Genomic DNA, 16,559 nt, shown 5'->3' with positions numbered 1-16,559 from the left:
AATTGTGTGTCATTTGAGATTCACACATTAGGCACAGTCCCTACTGACGTAGCACTAAGTAATGGAATAGGCTGTACTTTCAGACAGTCAGTAGTGTACTCACCCTGCCTACTTCCACCAGGTTGGTGACCATGACAATAGCAGCAGTGTTCTCCTGCCACACCATCCTCCAGAAGTCAAACACTGTCTCCTGCATCGGACCTGGTGGGGAGGGGTGAGAGATGGAGAGAGAGAGAGAGAGAGAGAGAGGGAGAGATGGAGAGAGAGGAAGTAAGAGAGAGTGAGAGAGAGATGGAGAGAGAGAGGAAGTAAGAGAGAGAGCGAGATGGAGAGAGAGATGAGAGAGAGAGATGGAGAGAGAGAGAGAGAGAGAGCGAGATGGAGAGAGAGATGAGAGAGAGAGATGGAGAGAGAGAGAGAGAGAGAGAGAGAGAGAGAGAGAGAGAGAGGAGAGAGAGAGATGGAGAGCCTGTTTATATGTGTCAAAACATATTTTTTTTATTGAACCTTTATTTAAATGAAATACATTCGGTACATGCTTGGTAAACAAAAGGTGTAGACCAACAGTGAGATGCTTACTTACTTACAGGCCCTTCCCAACATTGCAGAGAGAAATAAAATACAGAAATAATAGAACAATTATAACCAGAGGAATAGATACACGATGAGTAATGATAACTTATACACAGGGTACGGGGTACTGAGTCGATGTGCAGGGGTACGAGGTCATTGAGGTAGATATGTACATATAGGTAGGGGTAAAGTGACTAGGCAACAGGATAGATAATAAACAGTAACAGTATGTGATGAGTCAAAAAGGGTCAATGCAGATAGTCCGGGTAGCTATTGGTTAACTATTTAACTAACTATTTAGCAATCTTATGGCTTGGGGGTAGAAGCTGTTCAGGGTCCTGTTGGTTCCAGACTTGGTGCATCGGTACCGCTTGCCGTGCGGTAGCAGAGAGAACAGTCTATGACTTGGGTGGCTGGAGACAATTTTATGGCCTTCCTCTGACACAGCCTGGTATAGAGGTCCTGGAAGGCACAGAGATCGGACCCAGTGATGTACTGGGCTGTACGCACTACCCTCTGTAGTGCCTTGCGGTCGGATGCCAAGCAGTTGCCATACCAGGCGGTGATGCAACCAGTCAGGATCCTCTCGATGGTGCAGCTGTAGAACTTTTTGAACATCTGAGGGCCCATGCAAAAACTTTTCAGCCTCCTGAGGGGGAAGAGGTGTTGTCGTGCCCTCTTCACGTCCGTGTTGGTGTGTTTCAACCAATCACCAGGTGCTACCCTGTCACACCATAAGGCCTGTTCATATGTGTCACAACCAATCACTGGGCAGCCATCCAACCCATCCCCTATTTAAAACTTCACTGAGCAATAATTGCAAATTGATAGGAATTCAATTATGAATCTAGTTAATTCAAATTAATATTGTTTTTAATCAACCGCCTACTGGATGAAACGTACTTCTGACAAATTAATTAGAGGAAAGCAAATCCCTGTGCATCCTACCGCATAGTTAATATGTATTACCTGGAGGTCACACACACACACACACACACACACACACACACACACACACACACACACACACACACACACACACACACACACACACACACACACACACACACACACACACACACACACACACACACACACACACACACACAGAGAAGTGCAGCAGTAGCAGCTGGTTAATGACAGTTTTATGATCAGTAGACCCACAACGCTTAGTCCCCTGTGTGAGTGTGAGTGTGTGAGTGTGTGTGTGTGCTTGGCAAATTTGGTTAAAACTCTCTATCCTTCTCTCTGTTGATTCACTCATGATGTGAGTCTGTACTCTCTTCTAAGTCTCCTCAAGTCTCTTTTCCTTCTCTCTCCTGTAAGGCAGGAAGCTTGGGCCCCAGTGATGTACTGGGCTGTACGCACTACCCTCTGTAGCGCCTTTGCGGTCGGATGCCGAGCAGTTGCCATACCAGGCGGTGATGCAGCCAGTCAAGATGCTCTCAATGGAGCAGCTGTAGAACTTTGAGGATCCCATGCCAAATCTTTTAAGCCTCCTGATGGGGAAGAGGCGCTGTCGTGCCCTCTTCACAACTGTCTTGGTGTGCTTGGACCATGATAGTTTGTTGGTGATGTAGACACTGAGGAACCTGAAGCTCTCAACCCGCTCCACTACAGCCCCGTAGATGTGAATGTGGGCGTGCTCAGCCCTCCGTTTCCTGTAGTCCACGATCAGCTCCTTTTGTCTTGCTGATGTTGATGGAGAGGTTGTAGTCCTGGCACCACACTACCAGGTCTCTGACCTCCTCCCTATTGGCTGTCTCATCGTCACCGGTGATCAGGCCTACCACCGTCGTATCGTCGGCAAAACTTAATGACGGTGTTGGAGTCGTGCGTCGGCCACGTAGTCGTGGGTGAACAGGGAGTACAGGAGGGGACTAAGCACACACCCTTGAGGGGCCCCCCGTGTTGAAGATCAGTGTGGCGGATGTGTTGTTGCCTATCCTCACCACCTGGGGTCGGCCCGTCAGTTTGAAACATGTAGGTATTACAGACTGGGACAGGGAGAGGTTGAAAATGTCAGTGAATACACTTGCCAGCTGGTCAGCGCATGCTTTGAGTACGCGTCCTGGTAATCCGTCTGAACCTGTGGCCTTGTGAATGTTGACCTGTTTAAAGGTCTTACTCACATCGGCTACGGAGAGCGTGATCACAAGTTGTCCAGAACAGCTGGTACTCTCATACATGGTTCAGTGTTGCTTGCCTTGAAGCGAGCATAGAATGCATTTAGATTGTCTGGTAGGCTTGTGTCACTGGGCAGCCTCGTTTCCCTTTGTAGTCCGTGATAGTTTGCAAGCCCTGCCACATCCGACGAGAGTCAGAGCCGGTGTAGTAGGAATCAATCTTAGTCCTGTATTGACGCTTTGCCTGTTTGATGGTTCGTCGGAGGGCATAGCGGGATTTCTTATATGCGTCCGGGTTAGAGTCCCGCTCCTTGAAAGCGGCAGCTCTAGCCTTTAGCTCAGTGCGTAATCCATGGCTTCTGGTTGGGATATGTACATACGGTCACTGTGGGGACGACGTCGTCGATGCACTTATTAATGAAGCCGGTGACTGATGTGGTATACTCCTCAATGCCATCGGATGAATCCTGGAACATATTCCAGTCTGAACCAGTCCTGTAGTTTAGCATCCCCATCATCTGACCACTTCTGTATTGAGCGCGTCACTGGTACTTCCTGTTTGAGTTTTTAATGTAGATATGGTCAGATTTGACAAATGGAAGGCGAGGGAGAGCTTTGTATGCGTTTATGTGTGTGGAGATGATCTAGAGTTTTTTTTTGCCTCTAGTTGCACAGGTGAAATTAGGTAAAACAGATTTCAGTTTTCAGTTTTGATTAATCCAGAAGTGGCCACTAGGAGCGCCACTTCTGGATTAGCATTGTTTTCTTATTTGTATTTGTATTTATTATGGATCCCCATTCAGCAGCTGCTCTTCCCGGGGTCCAGCAAAATTAAGGCAGTTATACAATTTTAAAAACATTACAATACATTCATAACAGATTTCACAACATATTAAGTGTGTGCCCTCAGGCCCCTACTCTACTACCACATATCTATAACACAACATCCAGGTGTACCTGGAATAGAGTTCCATGTAGTCATGGCTCTATGTAGTACTGTGCGCCTCCCATAGTCTGTTCTTGACTTGGGGATTGTGAAGAGACCTCTGGTGGCATGTCTTGTGGGGTATGCATGGGTGTCCGAGCTGTGTGCCAGTAGTTCAAACAGACAGCTCGGTGCATTCAACATGTCAATCCCTCTCACAAATACAAGTAGTGATGATGTCAATCTCTCCTCCACTTTGAGCCAGGAGAGATTGACATGCATATTATTTTTAGCGCTCTGTGTACATCCGAGGGCCAGCCGTGCTGCCCTGTTCTGAGCCTATTGCAATTTTCCTAAGTCCCTCTTTGTGACACCTGACCACACGACTGAACAGTAGTCCAGGTGCGACAAAACTAAGGCCTGTAGGACCTGCCTTGTTGATAGCGCTGTTAAGAATGCAAAGTAGCACTTTATTATAGACAGACTTTTCCCCATCCTAGCTACTGTTGTATCAATATGTTTAGACCATGGCAGTTTACAATCCAGGGTTACTCCAACCAATTTAGTATCCTCGACTTGCTCAATTTCCAGATTATTCATTTACAAGATTAATTTGAGGTTTAGGGTTTAGTAAATGGTTTGTCCCAAATACACTGCGTATTGTTTTTGAAATATTTAGGACTAACTTATTCCTTGCCACCCATTCTGAAACTAACTGCAGCTCTTTGTTAAGTGTTGCTGTCATTTCAATCGCTGTGGTAGCTGACCTGTATAGTGTTGCGTCATCCGCATACATAATGTATGCACACATGACTGTAAATCGCTTTGGGTAAAAGCGTCTGCTAAATGGCATATTATATTATATTATTTTATTATTTAGACACACTGGCTTTACTCAAAGCCAGTGGCATGTCGTTAGTAAAGATTGAAAAAAGTAAGGGGCCTAGACAGCTGCCCTGGGGAATTCCTGATTCTGCCTGGATTTTGTTGGAGAGGCTTCCATTAAAGAACACCCTCTGTGTTCTGTTAGACAGGTAACTCTTTATCCACAATATAGCAGGGGGTGTAAAGCCATAACACATACGTTTTTCCAGCAACAGACTATGATCGATAATGTGAAAAGTCTAACAAAACAGCCCCCACAATCTTTTGATCATCAATTTCTCTCAGCCAATCATCAGTCACTTGTGTCAGTGCTGTGCTTGTTGAATGTCCTTCACTATAAGCGTGCTGAAAGTATGTTGTCAATTTGTTTACCGTAAAATAGCATTTTATCTGGTCAAACACACATTTTTCCAAAAGTTTACTAAGGGTTGGTAACAGGCTGATTGGTCAGCTATTTGAGCCAGTTAAGGTGGCTTTGCTATTCTTAGGTAGGGGAATAACTTTAGCTTCTCTCCAGGCCTGAGGGCACACACTTTCTAGTATGATTAAATTGAAGATACAGAAAATGTTTTGGCCCTATACAGCTCGTTGAGAGCAGTCTTAGTGCCAGCATCAGTTTGGGGTGGTTAATAGACAGCTACGAAAAATATATCTTGGTAAATAGTACGGTCTACAGCTTATCATGAGATATAGCCCCTGGTTCACCCCAGATTTGACTGCCCTTGACCAGCACAAAAACATCCTGTGGCGTACTGCATTAGCATCGAACAGCCCCCGCGATATGCAACTTTTCAGGGAAGTCAAGAACCAATATACACAATCAGTTAGGAAAGCGAAGGCTAACTTTTTCAAACATAAATTTGCATCCTGTAGCACTAACTCCAAAAAGTTTTGGGACACTGTAAAGTCCATGGAGAATAAGAGCACCTCCTCCCAGCTGCCCACTGCACTGAGGCTAGGAAACACTATCACCACCGATAAATCTACAATAATCGAGAATTTCAACAAGCATTTTGCTACGGCTGGCCATGCTTTCCACCTGGCTACCCCTACCCCGGCCACCAGCTCTGCACCCTCCGCTGCAACTTGCCCATGCCCCCCCCCCCCCCCCCGCTTCTCCTTCACCCAACTTCAGATAGCTGATGTTCTGAAAGAGCTGCAAATCAGCTGGGCTAGACAATCTGGACCCTTTCTTTCTAAAATTAGCCGCCAAAATTGTCGCAACCCCTATCACCAGCCTGTTCAACCTCTCTTTCGTATCGTCTGAGATCCCCAGAGATTGGAAAGCTGTCGCGGTCATCCCCCTCTTCAAAGGGGGTGACACTCTAGATCCAAACTGTTACAGACCTATATCCATCCTGCCCTGCCTTTCGAAAGTATTTGAAAGTCAAGTTAACAAACAGATCACCGACCATTTCGAATCCCACCGTACCTTCTCTGCTATGCAATCTGGTTTCCGAGCTGGTCATGGGTGTACCTCAGCCACGCTCAAGGTCCTAAACTATATAATAACCGCGATCGATAAAAGACAGTACTGTGCAGCCGTCTTCATCGACCTGGCCAAGGCTTTTGACTCTGTCAATCACCGCATTCTTATTGGCAGACTAAATAGCCTTGGTTTCTCAAATGACTGCCTCGCCTGGTTCACCAACTACTTCTCAGATAGAATTCAATGTGTCAAATCGGAGGGCCTGTTGTCTGGACCTCTGGCAGTCTCTATGGGGGTGCCACAGGGTTCAATTCTCGGGCCGACTCTATTCTCTGTGTATATCAATGATGTAGCTCTTGCTGCTGGTGACTTTCAGATCCACCTCTACGCAGACGACACCATTTTGTATACATCTGGCCCTTCATTGGACACTGTGTTAACAAACCTCCAAACGAGCTTCAATGCCATACAACACTCCTACCGTGGCCTCTAACTGCTCTGCAACGCTAGTAAAACTAAATGCATGCTCTTCAATCAAACGCTGCTTGCACCCGCCTGCCCGACTAGAATCACTACTCTCGGCGGGTCTGACTTAGAATATGTGGACAACTACAAATACCTAGGTGTCTGGTTAGACCGTAAACTCTCCTTCCAGACTCACATTAAGCATCTCCAATCCAAAGTTAAATCTAGAATCGGCTTCCTATTTCGCAACAAAGCCTCCTTCACTCATGCTGCTAAACATGCCCTCGTAAAACTGACTATCCTACCGATCCTTGACTTCAGCGATGTCATTTACAAAATAGCCTCCAACACTCTACTCAGCAAATTGGATGTAGTCTATCACAGTGCCATCCGTTTTGTCACCAAAGCCCCATATACTACTCACCACTGTGACCTGTACGCTCTTGTTGGCTGGTCCTCACTACATATTCGTCGCCAAACCCACTGGCTCCAGGCCATCTATAAACCACTTCTAGGCAAATCCCCGCCTTATCTTAGCTCATTGGTCACCATAGCAACACCCACCCGTAGTATGCGTTCCAGCAGGTATATCTCACTGGTCATCCCCAAAGCCAACACCTCCTTTGGTCGCCATTCCTTCCAGTTCTCTGCTGCAAATGACTGGAACGAACTGCAAAAATCTCTGAAGCTGGAGACACTTATCTCCCTCACTATCTTTAAGCATCAGTTGTCAGAGCAGTTTACCGATCACTGCACATGTACACAGCCCATCTGTAATTAGCCCACCCAACTACCTCATCCCCATATTGTTATTTACATTGTTATTTATTTTGCTCATTTGCACCCCAGTATCTCTATTTGCACATCATCTTCTGCACATCTATCACTCCAGTGTTAATACTAAATTATAATTGTAATTATTTTGCACTATGGCCTATTTATTGCCTTACCTCCATAACTTACTGCATTTCCACACACTGTATATATATTTTTTATTGTGTTATTGACTGTACGTTTTGTTTATTCCATATGTAACTCTGTGTTGTTGTTGTTTTTATCGCACTGCTTTGCTTTATCTTGGCCAGGTCGCAGTTGTAAATGAGAACTTGTTCTCAACTGGCTCACCTGGTTAAATAAAGGTGAAAAAAAAAAAAATATATATAAATAAAATTTGATATAACACAGGTGAGCAGAACCTCGAGACTTCCTTAATATCAGAGATCGTGCACTAGCTGTTGTTTAAAAAAAAGACACACACCTCCCCCTTTGACTTCCTGTCTCCCCAAACTGGTTCCCCTCCCACTCCTCTCCTCCAGTCTCTCTCTCTCTCTCTGAGAGACTTCCTGTGTCCCCAAACTGGTTCCCCTCAATCTCCTCTCATCCAGTCTCTCTCTCTCTCTGAGAGACTTCCTGTCTCCCCAAACTGGTTCCCCTCCCACTCCTCTCCTCCAGTCTCTCTCTATCTCTGAGAGACTTCCTGTCTCCCCAAACTGGTTCCCCTCAATCTCCTCTCATCCAGTCTCTCTCTCTCTCTCTGAGAGACTTCCTGTCTCCCCAAACTGGTTCCCCTCAAACTCATCTCCTCCAGTCTCTCTCTCTCTCTGAGAGACTTCCTGTCTCCCCAAACTGGTTCCCCTCCCACTCCTCTCCTCCAGTCTCTCTCTCTCTCTGAGAGACTTCCTGTGTCCCCAAACTGGTTCCCCTCAAACTCATCTCCTCCAGTCTCTCTCTCTCTCTGAGAGACTTCCTGTCTCCCCAAACTGGTTCCCCTCCCACTCCTCTCCTCCAGTCTCTCTCTCTCTCTGAGAGACTTCCTGTGTCCCCAAACTGGTTCCCCTCAAACTCATCTCCTCCAGTCTCTCTCTCTCTCTGAGAGACTTCCTGTGTCCCCAAACTGGTTCCCCTCAAACTCCTCTCCTCCAGTCTCTCTCCTTCTCCCTCTCTCTCTGAAAGACTCTCTGTCTCCCCAAACTGGTTCCCATCCTACTCCTCTCCCTCCCACTCCCGTCCCAGCGGGATCGTTCTGACTATTCAGAAGTGTGGGAGCGGTACTCTGAGCTAAGCGGGACATCTGGTGTGTAGGTTTTCTCTGGTTTGTGTGTGTCTCACTAACATAATATCACCCAGTTTTACAGTATATGCTAAATGATCCAATGGGGGCCTATTGCCAAGTGAGAGATGAAGCCAAATGTGTTAGATAAAGTGTCTAGTGTTACTGTTACTGCAGGTTATAACACCTCGTTATAGGGGACACCGATCCCTTAGAGGTTAAAATAAGAACTCTCAGATTCTCCATTAAAAGAAGAACTCTCAGATTTTCCATTAAAAGAAGAACTCTCAGATTCTCCATTAAAAGAAGAACTCTCAGATTCTCCATTTAAAGAAGAACTCTCAGATTCTCCATTAAAAGAAGAACTCTCAGATTCTCCATTAAAAGAATAACTCTCAGATTCTCCATTAAAAGAATAACTCTCAGATTCTCCATTTAAAGAAGAACTCTCAGATTCTCCATTAAAAGAAGCACTCTCAGATTCTCCATTAAAAGAAGAACTATCAGATTCTCCATTTAAAGAAGAACTCTCAGATTCTCAATTAAAAGATGCACTCTCAGATTCTTCATTTAAAGAAGAACTCTCAGATTCTCCATTAAAAGAAGAACTATCAGATTCTCCATTTAAAGAAGAACTCTCAGATTCTCCATTTAAAGAAGAACTCTCAGATTCTCCATTAAAAGAAGAACTCTCAGATTCTCCATTAAACAGGCCTTTTAGTCTAGCACTAAGAAGAAGAAGAATAGCTTTGTTTGTATAGTGCTGTTCAATACAAGTAACAAAGTGCTTCACATCATCAAATAATAATAAAACACAAGTACTAACACAGAAACAAAGACAGGAGGAAGGAGGAATTTAAAAAAAGATAGCTAAATTAAATCGTACATTGAAATCATAAATTAAAAGCATCTTTATAAAAGTGTGTCTTCAGCAGATACTGAAAAAGAGGCACTGAGTCTGCAAGCCTGATGTCCTCTGGCAGACCATTCCAAAGTCTAGGGTCCCTAATGGTCTCCTTTAGTTTTCAACCTAGACTTTGGAATGGACAACAATGCCCTACCAGAGGATCTCAGGGCAGGTTGACCTATATTGTTGAGTCTTGTCCTGGAGGTAGAACTGAGCGATTGCCTCTTAGATAGACCAGCTGCAAAGTCAAAATTGGTTATATATTGTACAAATTCATGAAAACAAAAATGTTCTTAATTTAATTTAAGATTAGGGTTAGGCATTCGGGTTAGCAGTGTGGTTAAGGTTAGGGTTAAGTTTAGGTTTAAATCATATTTTATGACTTTGTGCTAGCTAGTGACCATTCTGTATAGCTGCCTCCAGAACAAGATTCATGATGAAAAACAATAACTTGCAATCTCAGGCTGCGTCCTGGCTCGTAAGGAGATGAAAGATCTGAGATATAGGATGGGGCATTTTAAAATGTATCTAAAAGTGACTGGTAGCCAGTGTAGAGAAGCTAAAATAGGTGTGTTATGGTTACATTTCCTGGTGCCTGTTAAAAGCCGAGCTGCAGCATTTTAAACTAACTGTAGGCGATGATGTGATTTCTGACTGAGACAGGTATGTTTCTGACTGACACAGGTATGTTTCTGACTGACACAGGTATGTTTCTGACTGACACGGGTATGTTTCTGACTGACACAGGTATGTTTCTGACTGACACGGGTATGTTTCTGACTGACACAGGTATGTTTCTGACTGACACAGGTATGTTTCTGACTGACACGGGTATGTTTCTGACTGACACAGGTATGTTTCTGACTGACACAGGTATGTTTCTGACTGACACAGGTATGTTTCTGCCTGACACGGGTATGTTTCTGACTGACACAGGTATGTTTCTGACTGACACGGGTATGTTTCTGACTGACACAGGTATGTTTCTGACTGACACAGGTATGTTTCTGACTGACACGGGTATGTTTCTGACTGACACAGGTATGTTTCTGACTGACACAGGTATGTTTCTGACTGAGACGGGTATGTTTCTGACTGACACGGGTATGTTTCTGACCGAGACAGGTATGTTTCTGACTGACACGGGTATGTTTCTGACTGACACAGGTATGTTTCTGACTGACACGGGTATGTTTCTGACCGAGACAGGTATGTTTCTGACTGACACGGGTATGTTTCTGACTGACACAGGTATGTTTCTGACTGAGACAGGTATGTTTCTGACTGACACGGGTATGTTTCTGACTGACACAGGTATGTTTCTGACTGACACAGGTATGTTTCTGACTGACACAGGTATGTTTCTGACTGACACAGGTATGTTTCTGACTGACACAGGTATGTTTCTGACTGACACGGGTATGTTTCTGACTGACACAGGTATGTTTCTGACTGACACGGGTATGTTTCTGACTGACACAGGTATGTTTCTGACTGACACAGGTATGTTTCTGACTGACACGGGTATGTTTCTGACTGACACAGGTATGTTTCTGACTGACACAGGTATGTTTCTGACTGACACAGGTATGTTTCTGCCTGACACGGGTATGTTTCTGACTGACACAGGTATGTTTCTGACTGACACGGGTATGTTTCTGACTGACACAGGTATGTTTCTGACTGACACAGGTATGTTTCTGACTGACACGGGTATGTTTCTGACTGACACAGGTATGTTTCTGACTGACACAGGTATGTTTCTGACTGAGACGGGTATGTTTCTGACTGACACGGGTATGTTTCTGACCGAGACAGGTATGTTTCTGACTGACACGGGTATGTTTCTGACTGACACAGGTATGTTTCTGACTGACACGGGTATGTTTCTGACCGAGACAGGTATGTTTCTGACTGACACGGGTATGTTTCTGACTGACACAGGTATGTTTCTGACTGAGACAGGTATGTTTCTGACTGACACGGGTATGTTTCTGACTGACACAGGTATGTTTCTGACTGACACAGGTATGTTTCTGACTGACACAGGTATGTTTCTGACTGACACGGGTATGTTTCTGACTGACACAGGTATGTTTCTGACTGACACGGGTATGTTTCTGACCGAGACAGGTATGTTTCTGACTGACACGGGTATGTTTCTGACTGACACAGGTATGTTTCTGACTGACACGGGTATGTTTCTGACCGAGACAGGTATGTTTCTGACTGACACGGGTATGTTTCTGACTGACACAGGTATGTTTCTGACTGAGACAGGTATGTTTCTGACTGACACGGGTATGTTTCTGACTGACACAGGTATGTTTCTGACTGACACAGGTATGTTTCTGACTGACACAGGTATGTTTCTGACAGAGACAGGTATGTTTCTGACTGACACAGGTATGTTTCTGACTGACACGGGTATGTTTCTGACTGACACAGGTATGTTTCTGACTGAGACAGGTATGTTTCTGACTGACACGGGTATGTTTCTGACTGACACAGGTATGTTTCTGACTGACACAGGTATGTTTCTGACTGACACAGGTATGTTTCTGACTGAGACAGGTATGTTTCTGACTGAGAGAGGTATGTTTCTTACTGACACAGGTATGTTTCTTACTGACACAGGTATGTTTCTGACTGACACGGGTATGTTTCTGACTGAGACAGGTATGTTTCTGACTGACACAGGTATGTTTCTGACTGACACAGGTATGTTTCTGACTGACACGGGTATGTTTCTGACTGACACAGGTATGTTTCTGACTGAGAGAGGTATGTTTCTTACTGACACAGGTATGTTTCTTACTGACACAGGTATGTTTCTGACTGACACGGGTATGTTTCTGACTGACACAGGTATGTTTCTGACTGAGACAGGTATGTTTCTGACTGACACAGGTATGTTTCTGACTGACACAGGTATGTTTCTGACTGAGACAGGTATGTTTCTGCCTGACACAGGTATGTTTCTGACTGAGACAGGTATGTTTCTGACTGACACGGGTATGTTTCTTACTGACACAGGTATGTTTCTGACTGACACGGGTATGTTTCTGACTGACACAGGTATGCAAAGAGTTACAGTAATCTAGGCGTGAGGAAATAAAAACATGTATAACTTTCTCCAGATCAGTGACTGAAATAAAGTTAGTTATATTTCTTAGATGATAAAAGCAGGATTGGACAACCTTCCTTTACGTGCAGCTCGAGGTTCAGGTCAACGGTCAAAGAAGACCGTGACCTGACCTGAACCTCGAGCTGCATGGTTTCTGGCCGTAGGTGTCACGATCGTTGATGAACGGGTCAGACCAAGGCGCAGCGTGATATGCAAACATGTTTTGTTACACGAATAAACACACGACAAAACAATAAACGAAATGACACGTGAAGTCCTAAGGTACAAACCTTATACAGAACAAGATCCCACAACCCACTAGTGCCAATAGGCTGCCTAAGTATGGTCCCCAATCAGAGACAACGAGCGACGGCTGCCTCTGATTGGGAACCACACCGGCCAACATAGATCTAGACATACTAGACTTATAACAAAGACCTACACAACATAGAAAATACACACCCTGACTCAACAAATAAGAGTCCCCAGAGTCAGGGCGTGACAGTAGGCTTTACATTGGTGGACAAAATGACCAAGATTATTTACAATCTGGGTTCTAGCAATGTGGGGGCCAAATAAAACAACCTCTGATTCTTATCATTAAGCTGGAGAAAAATGTCAGATATCCAACATTTGATGTCAGCAAGACAGTTGTGAAGGTTAGCTACGCTAGCTTGGTCACTGGGTCTGAAGGTTAGCTACGCTAGCTTGGTCACTGGGTCTGAAGGTTAGCTACGCTAGCTTGGTCACTGGGTCTGAAGGTTAGCTACGCTAGCTTGGTCACTGGGTCTGAAGGTTAGCTACGCTAGCTTGGTCACTGGGTCTGAAGGTTAGCTACGCTAGCTTGGTCACTGGGTCTGAAGGTTAGCTACGCTAGCTTGGTCACTGGGTCTGAAGGTTAGCTACGCTAGCTTGGTCACTGGGTCTGAAGGTTAGCAACGCTAGCTTGGTCACTGGGTCTGAAGGTCAGCTATGCTAGCTTGGTCACTGGGTCTGAAGGTTAGCTACGCTAGCTTGGTCATTGGGTCTGAAGGTTAGCTATGCTAGCTTGGTCACTGGGTCTGATTGGTAAATAGAGCTGCGTGTCTTCCACATACAGAGGGGAAAAAAAGTATTTAGTCAGCCAGCAATTGTGCAAGTTCTCCCACTTAAAAAGATGAGAGAGGCCTGTAATTTTCATCATACGTACACGTCAACTATGACAGACAAATTGAGAGAAAAAAAATCCAGAAAATCACATTGTAGGATTTTTTATGAATTTATTTGCAAATTATGGTGGAAAATAAGTATTTGGTCACCTACAAACAAGCAAGATTTCTCGCTCTCACAGACCTGTAACTTCTTCTTTAAGAGGCTCCTCTGTCCTCCACTCGTTACCTGTATTAATGGCACCTGTTTGAACTTGTTATCAGTATAAAAGACACCTGTCCACAACCTCAAACAGTCACACTCCAAACTCCACTATGGTCAAGACCAAAGAGCTGTCAACGGACACCAGAAACAAAATTGTAGACCTGCACCAGGCTGGGAAGACTGAATCTGCAATAGGTAAGCAGCTTGGTTTGAAGAAATCAACTGTGGGAGCAATTATTAGGAAATGGAAGACATACAAGACCACTGATAATCTCCCTCGATCTGGGGCTCCACGCAAGATCTCACCCCGTGGGGTCAAAATGATCACAAGAACGGTGAGCAAAAATCCCAGAACCACACAGGGGGACCTAGTGAATGACCTGCAGAGAGCTGGGACCAAAGTAACAAAGCCTACCATCAGTAACACACTACGCCGTCAGGGACTCAAATCCTGCAGTGCAAGACGTGTCCCCCTGCTTAAGTCAGTACATGTCCAGGCCCGTCTGAAGTTTGCTAGAGTGCATTTGGATGATCCAGAAGAGGATTGGGAGAATGTCATATGGTCAGATGAAACCAAAATATAACTTTTTGGTAAAAACTCAACTCGTCGTGTTTGGAGGACAAAGAATGCTGAGTTGCATCCAAAGAACACCATGCCTACTGTGAAGCATGGGGGTGGAAACATCATGCTTTGGGGCTGTTTTTCTGCAAAGGGACCAGGACCACTGATCCGTGTAAAGGAAAGAATGAATGGGGCCATGTATCGTGAGATTTTGAGTGAAAACCTCCTTCCATCAGCAAGGGCATTGAAGATGAAACGTGGCTGGGTCTTTCAGCATGACAATGATCCCAAACACACCGCCCGGGCAAAGAAGGAGTGGCTTCGTAAGAAGTATTTCAAGGTCCTGGAGTGGCCTAGCCAGTCTCCAGATCTCAACCCCATAGAAAATCTTTGGAGGGAGTTAAAAGTCTGTGTTGCCCAGCGACAGCCTCAAAACATCACTGCTCTAGAGGAGATCTGCATGGAGGAATGGGCCAAAATACCAGCAACAGTGTGTGAAAACCTTGTGAAGACTTACAGAAAACATTTGATCTGTGTCATTGCCAACAAAGGGTATATAACAAAGTATTGAGAAACTTTTGTTATTGACCAAATACTTATTTTCCACCATAATTTGCAAATAAATTCATAAAAAATCCTACAATGTGATTTTCTGGAATTTCTTTTCTCATTTTGTCTGTCATAGTTGACGTGTACCTATGGTGAAAATTACAGGCCTCTCTCATCTTTTTAAGTGGGAGAACTTGCACAATTGGTGGCTGACTAAATATTTTTTTCCCCCACTGTAGCAGTGAAACGGAATGTTATGATTGCAGATGATGTCACTAAGGGGAAACATATACAGGGGAAAAAGGATGGGGCCCAGAATTGACCCCTGAGGGACACCATAGTGAATAGGTTCTGGGGACGATACTTAAACACCCATGCCCATGAGAAACGTCTGCCACGTTGATATGACCTGAACCATTCAAGGGCAATGCCGGAGATTCCCACCCACCCAGTGAGGAGGGGTCTAGAGAGAGGTTTTAAGGAGAGGTTGGAACAAAGCAGTTTTAAAATAGGCCGGAAAGGAACCAGAGGTCAGGGAGCAATCGAGGTTTGAGGAGGTACTACAGTAGAGAAGAGCAGCTCCTGGAAAACCACTTCCAGCTGTCACACACTAAGTTAAGGGACTACACACACACACACACACACACACACCGTTATTCTCCTGTGAAGTAGTGGGGGAGACAGCTATAGTATTCCTCTAGACGGCGTGCCATAAAACTCCTGAACAACACTGAGCCTGCCACACATTAAAATGTACACGGAGCCGGCAGTCAGCAGGCAGGCAGACACACTCTGGCACTAGGTACAGTCACTCAGTCACTCTGCATTGATTTCTACTTCCTTCTCTCTCCCTCTCCCTGTCTTGATCTATCAAGGGATCAGAGGGTTTCTGCTCCACCCCCACATAATCTAGACCTTCTGACTGGTTCAGAAGGGTTTCTGCTGCACCCACACATAATCTAGACCTTCTGACTGGTTCAGAAGGGGTTCTGCTCCACCCACACATAATCTAGACCTTCTGACTGGTTCAGAAGGGTTTCTGCTCCAACCCCACATAATCTAGACCTTCTGACTGGTTCAGAAGGGTTTCTGCTCCACCCCCACATAATCTAGACCTTCTGACTGGTTCAGAAGGGTTTCTGCTCCAACCCCACATAATCTAGACCTTCTGACTGGTTCAGAAGGGTTTCTGCTCCAACCCCACATAATCTACAGTGTATATATATATATATATATATATATATATATATATATATATATATATACAGTGCCTTCAGAAAGACTTGACTTATTCCACATTTTTGTTGTGTTACAGCCTTAATTAAAAATGTAATAAATATATTTTTTTCCCCACCCACCCACTCCATAATGATGAAGTGAAAACAGGTTTTTAGATTTTTTTGCAAATATAGACATATTTCATTTACATAAGTATTCACACCCCTGAGTCAATGTTAGAATCACCTTTTGGCAGCAATTACAGCTGTGAGTCTTTAAGTGCTTTGCCCACCTGGACTGGACAAAATGTGCACATTATTCTTTTTTAAATTCGTCAAGCTCTATCATGTTGGTTGTTGATCATTGCTAGACAGCCATTTTCATGTCTTG

The 16,559-nt window shown here is 44.6% G+C and overlaps 1 pseudogene across 1 annotated transcript in view; it reads right to left on the bottom strand.

Annotated features, from left to right (window-relative positions):
* Positions 1-16,559, bottom strand: part of LOC311146333 (receptor-type tyrosine-protein phosphatase mu-like) — a 94,261-nt pseudogene that overhangs the window by 56,210 nt on the left and 21,492 nt on the right. Inside the window, exon 6 of the transcript in view lies at positions 104-201. The product of the transcript in view is annotated as a receptor-type tyrosine-protein phosphatase mu-like (transcript). The remainder of the gene's footprint in view (positions 1-103; positions 202-16,559) is intronic.

The sequence above is a fragment of the Coregonus lavaretus genome (assembly GCF_964263955.1).
Source record: "Coregonus lavaretus genome assembly, chromosome: 19".
NCBI lineage: Eukaryota > Metazoa > Chordata > Actinopteri > Salmoniformes > Salmonidae > Coregonus > Coregonus lavaretus.
Note: the sequence above shows the minus strand (reverse complement) of the source record. Positions and strands in the feature narration are given on the sequence as shown.